We start from the raw sequence: 15272 nt of genomic DNA on the forward strand, positions 1-15272 counted from the left end.
CTAAATAAATAAACTGCTTAACCATCATAACTTTGGATCTATCACATTTGTATCCCGAACTTCCTCCTTGTAGGGGAATGTAGGGGAACCATTAAAAATATGATGCAGTCCAAAGTAGTATGGATCATATCACCTCTGCATTTGTCATTCAGTTGCACATGTAGACCAGGCCCAGGAGTGTGAGCTGGTCTTGTGGTAGCAAGCATTAATTGTTCCCTTTGCTAAGCAGGGTGCCCTTGGTTTGCCTTTGAATGGGAGACTACATGTGTGAGCGCTGTAAGATATTCCCCTTAGCAGATGGGCTCACTCTGAGAAAAAAAGGTTCCGAGTTCCCTCCCTGGCATCTCTAAGATAGGGCTGCAAGAGACTCCTGCCCGCAACCTTGGAGAAACCACTGCCAGTCTGTGTAGACAAAACTGAGCTAATTGGACCAATGGTCCGACTCGTTAGAAGACAGCTCCCTTTGTTCCTATGTTCCTGTGAGCTTGGAAGTCCCCAGTTCAAACCATGAACTCAGTAAGTGACCTGAGGTGAGTCACTATGGCCTCAGTCCCATGTGCAAATAATGATGTACTTTACAGAACTCTCGTAAGCACTACTAGTAAGAAGAAATGGTGTTACCCACCTTGATAGTTTATTGGAGAAAGGCAAATTAGAAATGGAATAAATAATTTAAACTAATAACAGTTATTAAAAAGAATGAACAGTTGGCTCCGCTGCAGAAATAATCAGTAACATGACTGCACATAACTGTATGGAGTGCAATTCTAGCATGGGTTCTTATTCCACAGCAATAGCTGCAGGCTGACCAAACTGTTGGATGCTTCTTTCCAGCGGGTAAGGCTGGCTTCCTTCGGACTGGTTGTCACATATCACTGGAAAAACTACCGCCATCTCTAACTGCAGCTATTCGTTATCAGCCCCTTTGCCTTTACCACTTCCATTTGTAATTTAAACACCCTAATTTAATAGGTTTGTCTCATTATTTTGATTAATCATATTAACTCATACTAATTAAGAGATGGATTTAGGTAATGACAGAGGTTAATGGGATCAATTTTCAGTTTCCCCTGATTTTTCGGGCACGGGGTGCAGGAGCAGAGGGAACTGAAGGAGGGCAGTGGTTGGAGAAATAAAAAGAAGGAATGAAGGGGAAAATGAGAAAGGGACTGAAAATCACAGTAAGCAATCAGAAATTCTCCGCTAATTGAATGTCTGGTTTTATTAATGATGAAATTTATAAAGGTCTTTAAGAAAAGAAAAGAATTTAGCCAGTTCAGCAGTTAAGTGTGAAAATTAACTAACTCAGAAATAAAAGTTAAAATATCCATTTCCTTTCCCTTTTCTTCCTTAAGAAAACACCTTAGTTGACATTTCACCCTATTAAGCTTTCAGCTCTCTTTCCTTTCTGCTCCCAAATGAGCAGATGCTGGTCAACGAATAACATCCCCCCGGATGGTTATAGAACCCAATTTCTTTGAGAGCAGAAAGGAGAATAAAGCAGGGACCACCAAGTACACATATCAGGCTTGTTTCCTCCTGATTATTCCCCTGGGATTTTCACTACATCATTGGTGGAAAGTCTGCAAAAATGTGAAGAGTCTAGGAAACGCTGTAAAGTGGAGCATCATCTAAATTTCTGTTATGAAGTTATCTGAGAGATCTGTGGTTTGGAGAACGTGCTAATCCTGATCCCTTTAAAATTCTTATATGTTTTCTTTCCATATTACATGGCCAAGAAGCAATGGCTGTGGCTGACATGATGTGCAAGGGTAATGAGACCGGAAGACATTGGCGCCAGTGTTCCCTGTAACAGGGATTCCTACTTGTTGTTTACTACAACTCGCATTACCCCCAGCTGCAGTGGTCTTTGGCTGAGGATTATGGGAGTTGTAGTCAACAACATCTGGGAACCTCTGATAAAGGGAGCACTGATTGGTGTTGTTGCCGCTGTATACACGGAAGCTGTGATGCCACTGCCCTGACTGTTGGTTGCGCAAAGCTATATCCTTGCAGTTTCTCCCATTTGCCACAATGGGAGAAATTGCAAGCTTCCACAAGCTTCCCACAAGTTTCCACAACTGCAAGTTTCCACAACCGCCAATTGGGACAGCAGCGCCACTGCTTCCATGTACACAACAGTGGCAGGGCCCGTCGGAAGTTAAGGATTTTGCGCTGTCTCTTGTCTCAAAGACAGTGGAGGACAGACTAGTGAGTCAGGGGGCTAGAAGGTCAAGACATTGGTCATCCCTTCTCTACTGCTCTGACACTATCCCTTTGGAATGTAGATTCCTAATCTCAGGGGCACTTCCTCTCTCTTCTCTTCCTTTTTCCTTCTACCTTGCAACATGCAAGCAAGCTCCTCTCCCTGCACCATGTGTGCAGAGAAGATGCAGAATCCATCTGCATCCAGCTAGATAGATAGATTAGAGATCCTAACTCCTCACTTTCCTAGCTAGAATGGAGTTCTCTAATAAATGCCTTATAGATTTGTTCATAGTTCATAGTTCATAGATTTGAAACTATGAACTGGCTCCAAGTTACTTTACTCTCAGCATACACGCATGCCTAAGTAAATTCCGCTGTGTTGTGCCTCTGTGCACTCTGCTATAATTGAAAAAGGGTTTCTCTACCAGAGAGAATTCCCAACAGGGCCAATATCTTCCAGCCCCATTACCCTTGAGCATCATGTCCAGGACTGTTCTGAGATAAGGATAAACTTTAAAATACCAGTAGCCTGCCCAGGAGAGATGCCACCCCCCAGTTCTCTACCTCCATTGTTTTGAAATGGTGCTATGGTGGAGTTGATGAGATGTTTGCAGCCTTTTCTTAGGGCAAGTTATCCCAGAGGTGAGCAAAAGGGTGAATTCCCCATAAAGGTAAGGTGTGCCATCGAGTCGGTTTTGGCTCCTGGTGACCACAGAGCCCTGTGGTTTCCTTTGGTAGAATACAGGAGGGGTTTACCATTGCCTCCTCCCATGCAGTATGAGATAATGCCTTTCAGCATCTTCCTATATCGCTGCTGTCCAATATAGGTGTTTCCAATAGTCTGGGAAACATACCAGCGGGGATTCAAACTGGCAATCTCTGGCTTGATAATCAAGTCATTTCCCACAATGCCATTAGGTGGCATAGGAATATATTATTTGGGGAAACAACCCCTATCTCATTGCCATGTCACCACAGAGAAAACTATTGCAAATGTCTGGCCATCTCCAGATGGAGGAGTGTCCATGGGGAAAGGCTCATTGCTAGTGGAACAAAGAGGCACCTTTTAAAGTGGTGATTCTCTTTATTTAGCAGGGGGAGAGCAACTGGCCCTATCCACCCCCAGAACAGCACCCTTCTAGTAGCTGTTGCTGGTGTCTATCTTATAGTTCTTTTTTAGATTATGAGCTCTTTGGGGACAGGGAGCCATTTTTATTCATTCATTTATTTATATCTATGTAAGCTACTTTGGGAACTTTTGTTGAAAAGCGGTATATAAATATTTGTCGTGTTCGTTAAGTGGAAGCAATAGTTCCCAAAAGCATAATATCTTAAGTAAAGGTTATGTCTGAGCTTTAAAAATCATATTTGAGCTAAAAACAACAACAGAAAAAGTTGAAGCAGCAAGATTATTTATTTTACTTTATTTATATCCCACTCTTCCTCCAAGGAGCCCAGAGCGGTGTACATGGTTAAGTTTATCTGTATAACAACCCTATGAGGTAAGTTAGGCTGTGAGATTAGCCGAGAGCCGCCCAGTGAGTTTCATGGCTGAGTGGGGATTTGAACTCAAGTCTCACCAGTCCTAGTCCAACACTCTCCAGGGCTGCACAACTTTAGCCCTCCTGCAGATGTTGGCCTACAACTCCCATCAGCCCTAACTATTGGCTGCTGTGGCTGAGGATGATGGGAGTTGTAGTCCAAAAGCAGCTGGAAGGCTGAAGTTGTACAACCCTGCTCTAACCACTACACCATGGTGTCTCTGACACATTGCTAATTATTGTTCTCGGCTATTTACAAATACGTCTTTCCAGCTGGGGTGTTCTCTTGCATTACTATAATTCCAGTATCATTTCAGTAAGTTACTGATGTTTACTTATCTGAGTTCTGGATGGAGCCATACATACTTCAACAAAGATGAATGCACTGTAGGCTAATGCTCAAAGTTTATTTACAATTGCAATAATAAAATTGAAGGGGAAACAAAAACTAAGATGCAACCAGCAGGATGTATTGACCACAGATAGGCAACAGCTAATCAAAGGGCCAATTGTGGCCCAGAGGCACCAGGGCGTTTTCCAGACTACGGGATTTGCCACAGTTAACACATTGCAAACTGTGACGGAATAGTGCAACGGTTTCAAAACGAGAGTAAAGGGTTGTTTAATGCTTCGTTGTAAGCTGGTGGCCATTCATATTTCCCATGCGCTGAAATGTATTTTCCAGGCAGGAGTGTCCATATTCTCATTGAAATGTATTTATCTGCCCCTCCTCCTGCTCCATTTGGGCCAATGGAGTTGTGGAGCGTGTGTGACGTGATGACTTTTCTATCTATCTATCTATCTATCTATCTATCTATCTATCTATCTATCTATCTATCTATCCATCCATCCATCCATCTATCTATCATTTCTTGCCTGCCTTGCACTTATCTGCCATCAGGGAGAAGCGCTGTTCCAAAAGAAAACCTTTCATCGTTGCATCCTTGCGCAAGTGATTCCAGGAACAATTAAAAATAAATAAATACTTGTTTTTAATGGGGGAGCTGAAAGGAATCCTGTGGTGAGCCTGCAAGTGGGGAAGAGAGGAACTGGAGTGCTCAGATGGGCGCTGTCTTCCATGGCAGCGGCAGGCGGCGGCCCCTTAGCTCCCCTGCCCCTCCTCCTCAGCCAATGGAGGAGAGCCTCGCTCGGGCCAGGCAGCCTTGTGGCGGCAGTGGGAGACCTTTCTCTTCTCCGCGGTCGCCCTCGCTGCTTCCCTCCTGCGGAGCCTTCTCCTGAGGAGGGAGGATGGTGGCGGTGCGCCTCCAGAGAAATAAACAAATAGATAGATAGGTGGGAAGAGGCGGAGGGGAGGGAAGCGATCCTCCAGTGAGGGCTGTGGAATTTCACAGAAGTAAATGAATCATGATTCAGTTCAATGGGCTTCCTTTTAAGTAAGTGACTGTTCTCTCTCCCCCTGCCCTTTGCCTTGTAGTAAGCAAGTGGGATTGCACAGAAGAAAATGATTTAGTTCAATGGGCTTCCTCTTCAGTAAAAAGTGCACCAGAAAGGGTTGGATTCAGAAATCTGCTCCGCTGCTCTCCCCATTCCCTTCTGCGTTGACAAGCTCAAGTTATATTGGAAGCAAGTGGAGGAGGAGGGAGGAGTGTAGTTTGGGATTTGTGGGGAGGAAAGGAGGGGAAAGCTGAGACTTCTCCTTGCCTGTTTCTCTCCCTGCGGCAATGGGGTGGAGGAAGCAAGCACGGGCGGGCAGTGAGGGGGGTGGGGGGCAAGAACTGTCCATACTGCCACATGCTGCATCCGATAAAATGCAGGACAAGGCTCCCTACAACGGTAAAATACAGCTATTTCCCTGTAGTGCATTTACAACGTTGTAGGGCAAGAACGCATCATTGAAATTCAAAAAGGCATGGGAAATATGATCAGCACCCTGCTGACAATGCTGTGACACCCATGTGGAAACACGATGTGGTAATATGGAGGGGCATTTAGAGAATACATTGAGAGTACATTGCCGCGTGTAATCTAGGAAACGCCCAGGAAATGATTAATTAAATGGCCAAATAGGAGGGAGCTGCAGGAGCTGCTTTAAACCGCACCAAATGGGGAAGTAAGTTTCATTTAGTGACCATGTACATGCCTTGAATATATCATATGTTGAAAGACAGGATACACATTGAGAAGCAAAATTACCTTCTGGTAGCTAGGAGAAGGGTTTCGCTGATTGAAATTAGAAGCTTGTTACTTCTGAGTACACATATATTAAGATCTTACCTGTGTGGATGGACACTGTGGGAAAGCTATGAGAATATAGTGCTGTGTTAAGTGCTATGTGAAACCACAATTATAATTCCACTTCCCGATGATCAAAGAAGAGCAATGTATCAGCAGGTATAAAGGGTGCTACTGTGAAAGCGACTGTACTTAATGTATGAAATTCACTGCCATGGGATGTGATGATAGCCAGCTTTATGCTTAGATCGTTTTTTAAAAGTATTAATCCAGGGGTTGTCAAACGTGGGTCTCCTGATGTTGTTAGACTACAACTCCTGTCATCTCCAGCCACAATCACCTTTGGCTGGGGATGATGGCCATTGTAGTCCAACAAAATTTGGGAACCCATGTTTGAAAACCCCTGTATCAGACCAATTCATAGAGGAAAAGTTTATCAATGGCTATTAGTCAGGGAAGGTAGATGGATCCTCTTTTTTCAAAGGCAGTATAGCAGATGCTGGGTGCATACCATACAGGAGGAGGCTAGTACCTTCCTGCTCTGCTTGTAGGGCTTCCTGGAGGCATTTGACTCTCACTTTTGGAAAGAGGATACATGGTCTGTTTCAGAAGCAGGACTCTTCTTATGTTTTTATGTAAATCATATGAGTATTTTACATATTAATGTGTGTGTTTGTATATTTGTGTGTGTGTGTATATACACACACACACATATATACAGTATGTAAAATACTCATATTATTTACGACATGTCTGTATATACACTATATATCTATATCTCTATATCTATATCTATATCTCTATAGCTATCTATCTATATATATACACACATACATACATACACACACAATATATATATGTATGTGTGTTTGTGTATGTGTGTGACACATGTATGTGTGTGTGTGTATTCCCAGCAATGGTCTGCATCATTCACTTCCGAAACCAGTATGCATTCATTTTCATAACTTTTTCTTCCATTACAATATTAATGGAACTATCAGTAGCAAAGGACAAGGGAAGCATTTTTAATGTTTATCTGACAGTTGCAAATTTCACTTGAGGTTGTTTACTGGGATCTGATTGTTGGCAAAGAGGAGTAGGAGAGGCAGCAAGATGAATGGGATCACAGGGATACGAGATGTATTTATGGGCCTTTTGAATACCATCTAGGAGTAATTTTTTTTGAAACAACCCTTTTCTTACCCCTCCTCTAGCCAGTCTTCAGAAGTTTTAAGCTCTGTGAGAAATGAGGGATTGTTTTAATTAACTTCCATCTATTCTGGGTGCCCTGTTCAAAGTGAATCATGTTGCATTTATGTCTCAGTCCATTAAAAATTACACTCAGGCCTCTGAATGTGATATGTATACTCCATTCTTACCCCACTTCCTCATGCATCTTTTGTCCAAGGAAGGATTTTGGAGGAGAGAAAGGAGAGTTTCAATCTTGATATCTATATCTATACCTATCTATATACTGTTGTTGTTGTCCTAATACTGCACTTGCACAATGATCAAATTTGCACTAGTGCAAGAAAATCACGTAGCTGTGTGAAGTCATGGGTTATTTTCGAAATTGTGCTATTTCACGAAAGTTATCTGCAAAATATATGAGATGTGCTGTGCCTCATGTAAACACAGACATGTTTGCTTTAGCGCAACATGAGAGTGGGGGGAGGGGGGCAACACAAGTTTGGAACGCAAACTCCAGACTTAGCGCAACTAACTAGCACAATGTCTTTGCACAAGTGGAGCACTAGTTCTGCTCACACTGACACACGGGTTGTGCTTTACATTCATGCCTTTTGCACTTTCCAACATGTTCAGATGACAACTTTCCCCATTCCTGGTTGGGGATGCACACAGAAATACAGAAAATTGTCAAAGAAAATCCTCCCCTTTCCTCAATGAGTACATCCCACAGCCCTCAAGATCTAGGCCCTCTGGAAATTGACTGTAATTTTGAGATAACTCTAATGGGAGCTTCTCACTTCTGCCATTGGATCCCACATGTACATCTCATGTCCATGTCAGAACTTCATGTTGCAGAGCAAGTTCCTGTACTCTTTTGCCACTTCTGTTAACTGTTCCCCTTATGCTGGCCAACAGGTAGGGATGCGCTCAAAATGCGATTCAGCATCTGAATCACGATACCTTTAAAACGAAGGGCTTCCACAGCTCCTTGAACATGGAGGAGAGCAGATCCATCACTACTCCTTAACTCATTGCCATTGCTCTACACGCTCTACCCCAGCTGCTCCCATGTGACAGCGCCGCGTGGGGCAGCTGGGGGAGAGCGCTGCCGGCATGCGCTGATCCCTGGGGGGGGAGCGCCATAAGTATGGCAATGGTGATGAGTGGAGGAGGACGGATGGACCTGGTCTCCTCCATATTAAAGGGGCCACAGAAGCTCTCAGTTTTAAAGGCATTGTGCTGCAGTTTGGACGCTGAATCACATTTCGAGCTCATCCTCACAGGTAAAGCAAGTGGGATAAAGGTGCGAGCAGGAGTAACATGGAGGAAACTTGAACAGGCTCTGGAATCAAAACTGACACATGGAGTGCTGCATTATACAGCTGTGAGTGAGTGAATGATCGAATGAATGAAGTTCTTTGATCAGATACAACATTGTACAGTTGTGACACCAAAGGGATCAGGGTTTGACTCTCCAGAGAAATATAATCCTATGTGACATTGTGGCCACTTTTGCACATAAAGGGGGACTGGAGTTGGAGGGACCCACGGTTTCCTTACCATTAGGTCCCAATCCAGCCACCAAGGGTCCCATTGGTAGGGTGATCTGAGGTTGCACTGACGAGAATCCAGTTTGAACCCTCAGTTTGTAGGGAGGTTTGCTGCTCCAAACTGAGGGTTCAGGGAGCCTCCTTTTCATCCTAATGCAGCACTGGAGGCTCTTCCCTCTCTCCCTAGCTGATTGGCTGTGTGGGCTGTCCTTCAGTCAAGGAGGAAGCTCACACAGCCAGTCCCCCACCCCTGTAATCTTGCTGACTGCAGAGAGGATGCTCTCCAGAACATCTGAATGCGGACAGGAGAGTGTCGGGGGGGGGGAGGGGACAAAATTCCACATTACATAAAAATTTGGCTAGGTTCTGTGTATATCGGTTTGGTAGTGGCAGCTTTGTAAATTCTCATTTGAACACTGGTGATTGTATTCCAGCTAAGCACCTATTGCACATACACTGTTATGATTGCACTATGCATCTACACTAAGCTCTAAGGATTTGTGTGATATTCTCTCTCTCTCTCTCTCTCTCTCTCTCTCTCTCTCTCTCTCTCTCTCTCTCTCTCTCTCTCTCTCTCATAAACACACACACACACACACATCTCTGCAATTTTCTGACTCTTTAGAAGCTGTGAAATATGGCTGTGCAAGACAGTCATCTCTCGCCAACCATGAGGGTTCCGTTCCTGGAAAGCCTTGCGATTGGCGAATTCATGGTTGACAAGGCATTAAAACCAATGGGAAACAGGTGGTTAAAGGTAGTGTCCCCTCTAACAGGGATTCCCAGATGCTGTTGACTGCAACTCCCAGAATCCTCAAGCCAAAGCCATTGCAGCTGGGGATTTTGGGTGTTGTAGTCAACAACATCTGGGAATCACTGAGGCTATTCTCACGATGAGGAAAAACCAGGCTAAAGGATCCCAGCCTGGTTTTTCCCCATTGAGAGAACCACCGGGCTCATGGGCAAGCTCGGTGGTTCTCTGGCGGCTAGCCCGCCAAAGAAGCCCACCCCTTAAACAGGGTTAGCAGAGTGAGTGCTCTGCTAATCTCGTTTCCCTGATTGTGAGTCGCCATGGCTCGGCTCCACAGTGCGGCTCTGCAACTAGATGACTTGTGATGAGACCCCCGCCGGGAGGCTAAAATGAGCCTCCAGGGGTCAGGGTCTCTCCAGGATGCCTCACACACTCGCCCAGGGCATCCTGGGACTTCTGGGGGCTGGGCGGCCCCCTAGGATGGAGTGACCGGAGATGGAGGTAGTGTCAGAACACCTTCCATGTAAGCTTCCCGCATTTCTGTCTTTTTATGATAGCCCCCAGTACTGTGCAGAGCAACAAATATGTGGAGGGGATACCAGATGATGCTTTTACATGACACTTCTGTTTCTCAGCATCAGAGAAAAGGCAAATATGGAAGAATGCATAGCAAAGGTGTGGGGAACAACCCACCACCCAGAACATGCAGAGCAGCCGAGAGAGAGTGTGAATTCTACGCATCACCGCTTAGTAATGCCACCATAGTTTAGTCAATTACCAGGACTAATTAGGCTAATCACAGTCAGATTCCTTCTAGTAGTTAGGTTAATTACACCTGGATGTTCCCTTTGGACACCGATTCCCCAGGGATACGGATTCTCCATTGCTGCATTCTATTTCCTGCAGCCAGCCTGGGACTGAGGCAAATGAGGTGGCCAAACCTTCTTTGTAATGATGCACTAAAAAGCGGTGGCCACAGTCAGTGCATTGTAGACACTGTCAATATTTTGACATTGGCTAAAGTGTCTCCTCAGGGCATTCAATCTGGAAATAGAGAGAGCTGCCTGGTTCTTGTGGCTGGGGGCGATCTGGAGGACCACAGGTTGGAAACCCCTGATCTAGTTGAATGCTGTTAACCAACTGTCCAGAGAGCAGGAGGAAGGGGAACAGAAGCAGCAGCAGCAGCTAGCAGACAAAGTGCAGGGCAATGAGCAAAGTTTTAAACCCCCAATTTACCAAAATTCTGGTGGTTTGGGAGGGGCATGGTGGGGTAAGAAATGTTAGGGGGCACCCATAAAATTTTTGTAAAGTTTGGGGGGGGGACTTATTTAAGTTAGTGGGAGGGTCACAGCCAGTGGCGGAGGAAGGCCAGTGCCGGCCCGTATTCGGCCACCGCCAAGGCCCCTCATCCTGCTCCCGGCATCTGTCGTCAGACGCAGGGAGCATTTAGCCATGCCCCCCTCCCCGATGTCTAACATCAGATTTAGCTCCACAATGTCTATTTTAGCTCTTTAAAGGCTGGGAAAGCCGCTCTTGGCCGCTCTGTAAACACAGTGCTGGCCTTCTAACTCCTGAACAGGGCCCCGCAGCCCTATTTGGGATCTAAATCGGGGCAAGCGCTGCATTCACAGCGTGGTCAGGAGTGGCTCTTCCTGCTTTTAAGGCAGGGAGAGTCTCTTTGGCCGCACTGCAAATGCAGCACTGGCCTATTTAACTCCTGAACAGGGCCGCGCAGCCCCATTTGGGACCTAAACTACGGGGGGGCCCCGCATCTGATATTAGGAGTGGGCAGGGGCATAACTATCATAGGGCAAGGGGAGACAGTTGTCTGGGAGCCCACTGCCTTGGGGGCTCCCCAGAGGCAAGTCACATGACTGACTCCCCCAACCACACACCCACCCGGGCTTCCTTCAGTTGTATTCATCCTCCGAAATTGATGTGAGTGTTAAGACCTGGAGCTACCAGAACAGCATGTCTTTCTCTAGTACCATTAAATGACTTGCATCGTCCACAATTTACAAAGCCTTTTAAAAAATAATTTAGGATGATGTTCTATTGTGGCACACACACACACACACAAACACACACACACATATATATATATATTTGTAGACCAAGTCTCCCTGGGGGGAAAGTGCCACTTTGAGGCCCATTTTTGCCCAGCAAAACGGGCCTCAAAAGGGTGTGTAAATTGTCTGAATCAATTTGGGTGATTTTGGGTTGATTTGTTGAGGCCAGCTGCTTTTGATGAATCAGGTTGAGAGGTCTACTATTCGATTTGACCTTGAATCACAGATTTTGATTCATGCACACCCCTAGTGCACAGGTAACACATTTCTGCCACAGTAGTTTCCAGCACTATGGGGCAAATGCAAAATATTTTTTTTAAATAGTTAAAACAGAAGAAAAAACTCAAATAGAAAATGGACAATTTCCCTATTCCCAGTGGCCCTTAACAATCCCAGTTGGTGTGAAATGTCTCTAATTTGACGGCTTGCAGTTGCATGGATGAGCTAATGGATTGTTCAGAAACTGGAGTCAGAAGACATTTTGGAGCATGTTTTAAGTTTTGACATAAATCAGAGGCTTCATTCTCCTGTCTCCCTGACTGGAAAGTAAATGCATGCCTGTATCCTGGTGATCGTCCAGGTGATAGCCTCTTTGGAATTCCACAGAACGGCCTTCTGTCCATGTGTAACAAATGATGGCTATAAAGGAAAGTGATTATAGTGCTGATACAGCAGGAGGCATTTGTTTATATTCTTATAATATGTATCTGATTGAATAGAAATTATCACTTAAAATTGACAAATGGAGAGGAATGCAGTAGGGATGCCAGGATTCAGTTAGGGCTAAACTGGCTGCAAACTTTTCTTCCAGGTGATGTTCCTGAAGAACCCAGGTGACAAAGCACTTGTCATTCAGTGTTGGGGGTGAAATCTAGGTTACAGGGCTCCCCTGAAAACAGCAGGGCTTTTAAAAAAATGTGCAACCAGTCACAAAGTGTTCAGTTCCCCCCCAAATAGTGCCGTTCTAAAAGAACATTTGTGCAGTCCAAAAATTCAAGTCATGCAAAAGTTGTATAATGTTAGATGCTGTAAAAAGGGACTGATAACAAAAAGAAAACTAAAGTGGGTAGTCCAGTCTTCTCTAGAACCCAGACCCTGATCAATTGTACCAATTTCTCCTCACCCCTGCCACCAAAGATGCTTCCCACAGATGCCACTGCTATTTCCCACAAGAGTCTTACCAATGAATATAAAGCACTCCTCCAACAAGGCTGTCAGATGTCCAGTTCTGAGGATTTTCTCCCACATGGAATGTGACTTTAGGCAACAGAGCATATGTGTACAGAGAGAGGGATAAACACGGGCCCCCTCTCCCCTAGCTATGCCCCTGGTTGAGGTGTCCCTGTGTGTCACTTAGGAGTGTACCCAAAGCGGTCTGGGGCCATGCAAGAGGCCTCCGGAACGGTTCGGACTTTGGCTGGTGGGTGTGTGGCTTTAAGGGGGGGTAGTACTTACCCCTCCCGCTGCTCTTTCCCCTATGCGCATGCATAGCGCCAACTTCTACTTGTTGCAGACAACGATGGGGGCAGGGGTGGCAGGGAGGAACTCTGCCGCCCCAAAAACTTTTCAGCAAAGTCGAGCGCCGGAGGGAGAAGAGCGGCAGGAGGGGTAAGTACTACCCCCCTCCCTTAAAGCCACACTCCCCCCAGTGCTGGACCACGCTTCCATGGTTCCGTGCACATCCCTAGTGTCATTCACTACAACTTTGGTTCAAGTAGGTTAGACAGTCAAAAAATTAACCCACTTGTGCCTCAAACATTCACACATCTACCATCTTGGATCAGGGTAGATGACATCATCACAAATTATGTCATTGAGTTGTCCCTGTGTCGCTGTAGCAGATTTGGTTCAAATTGGTTAAGCAGTTCACAAAGATAGCCCACTTGTGCCTCATACGTTTATGCATCTGCCATCTTGAATTGGGGTGGATGACATCATCGCAAATAATGCCATTGAGGTGTCCCTATGTGTCCCTACAATTTTAGCCGATCTGGTTCATATTGGTCCGGGCATTGCGAAGTTGATAGAGGGACACACACACACACACACACACACACACACGGAATGCCAGGTGATCTCATAAGCCGACTGGCAAGCAGACTAAAAACAGCAACAACAAATAACAGAAATCACGAACGAGCGTGGCAAAGGAAGTTTACCGGATTCGTCCTTCAAACTGTTCAGACTACATGTTCTATAATTGTGTATATCTTGTCTAATAGGTCACCACAGTGCATGCTAAGCCAATCCGGTGTCGGCATAAAGACGTCCATTCCCCGGAGCCTCCTTCTGAAAGGGCTGTGTCAGCCAGTTAGTCTACACAGCAACCTTCATGTATGAAACTTTGCTGTGCCCATAAATTTATGGGGTTATAACTCCCTGAGGCCAGTGAGAGTGAGAGGATCTAAACTGCTGTGTAAAAGCCATAATGTGCTTAAAGTGGGAGTCTGTATTGTTGGCATATTTTGAGGGCCAGAGGGATTGTCAAGGTCTGTTTTGAATGGGCATCGAAGCAGATTAGCAGAAGCATCTATGGCTTGTTTTTAGGACAGTTTGTCATTGGCTAGGGAAGTAGAAACGAAGCAGTTATTCCTTAAAATATCTGGATATTATGGATCTGATCTTTTTTCTTTTAGGAAGGGTTAATATGGCCTGGAAAAACCTTGATTTTGAAGATACACTGGGTTCTGTGCTGACTGGCAAAAACTAAAAAAGGAGCAGCATCTTCTGCTGATGTATTCAGAAAGCAAAGACTGGACAGAGCTGTTTTTAAAGCAAATAAGAATCTGAGCAACTTTTTAAAAGGCTGGGAACCCCAGCCACAGAGACAAGACTCTAGGAGTATAATAATTGGTGTTTTCTGAATATTCAGGTAATGCAGGTATAATTTTTGTATGTCTTTTGGTACCTTTCAGTGTTTTGAAAAGAAACATGAAGGAAATCTTGAGCAGTCCAATGGGCTCTCACCTGTTTGATGACCTCTTTCTGTCCTAGTTTGGCTTTCCCTGAGGCACAGTTGTAATGGCAAAGATTTCCTCAATGAACTCAGCACCTTCAACTTTCAACATCGATGACTGGGGAAACCATTGAAAGTGATACCAATCTGCTTAATGCTCTCCGGTGAGAGTGGAGCTGCTGAATGAGCAGCACATGGCCAGGAAAGCTGCCAAATGTACAGGAAGAAAACTGTAGTAAATATATGGCCTCTATTATTGCTTGTTTATTAGGCAAATTGGCCTTTTGTTGGCCTTTGTTCAGTACATTCATCTTATAAGTGGCTCAGTTGTACAAAGTCATTTTGGCCACTGTGATATCAGCATAAGATACTAGTGGCCATTGGGTTGACATCATGGCAGAGCTTTGGGCAGTAGCCCCTTCATAGCAGGTCTGCCCCCTCTGTCACCTACCCTGAGACCCGTTTTGATAGGAGAGGGAGGGACTCCTTGGCACCCCTTTCTCCTTGGCTCCCTGGTGTAGAATCCAAAGGAAAGAGTTGTGCTATGCAAGGACAAGTGCAATAAGGAATGTTAATAGTTTAATGAAATAGATATTATGTACAGAGAGGCAAGTGCAGATTGCTTTTCTGTGCTCTTGCTGCTGGCTGTTTGTTAGCCCCGCCTCTACTCCAGGACTGGGATACAAGTAACTAAAGCCCCATCAAAAGCTGGTCTGGATCAAGGAATGGATTAACCAAAACCACCATACCTAGGGGGGTTTCCTTAAAGGGCTGGCTCCTGGACTCCGGGCTGCAGTTATGCCACCATTCTCC

At 45.1% G+C, this 15272-nt stretch overlaps 1 long non-coding RNA gene across 1 annotated transcript in view; it reads left to right on the top strand.

Annotated features, from left to right (window-relative positions):
* LOC128340557 (uncharacterized) overlaps positions 1-14712 on the top strand; it is a 28343-nt gene extending 13631 nt beyond the window's left edge. The window contains exon 2 of the long non-coding RNA XR_008313795.1: positions 14140-14712. This is a non-coding gene — a long non-coding RNA (uncharacterized LOC128340557). The remainder of the gene's footprint in view (positions 1-14139) is intronic.
* The last annotated feature ends 560 nt before the right edge of the window (positions 14713-15272 follow it).

Source organism: Hemicordylus capensis, chromosome 1, assembly GCF_027244095.1.
Source record: "Hemicordylus capensis ecotype Gifberg chromosome 1, rHemCap1.1.pri, whole genome shotgun sequence".
Taxonomy (NCBI): Eukaryota; Metazoa; Chordata; class Lepidosauria; order Squamata; family Cordylidae; genus Hemicordylus; species Hemicordylus capensis.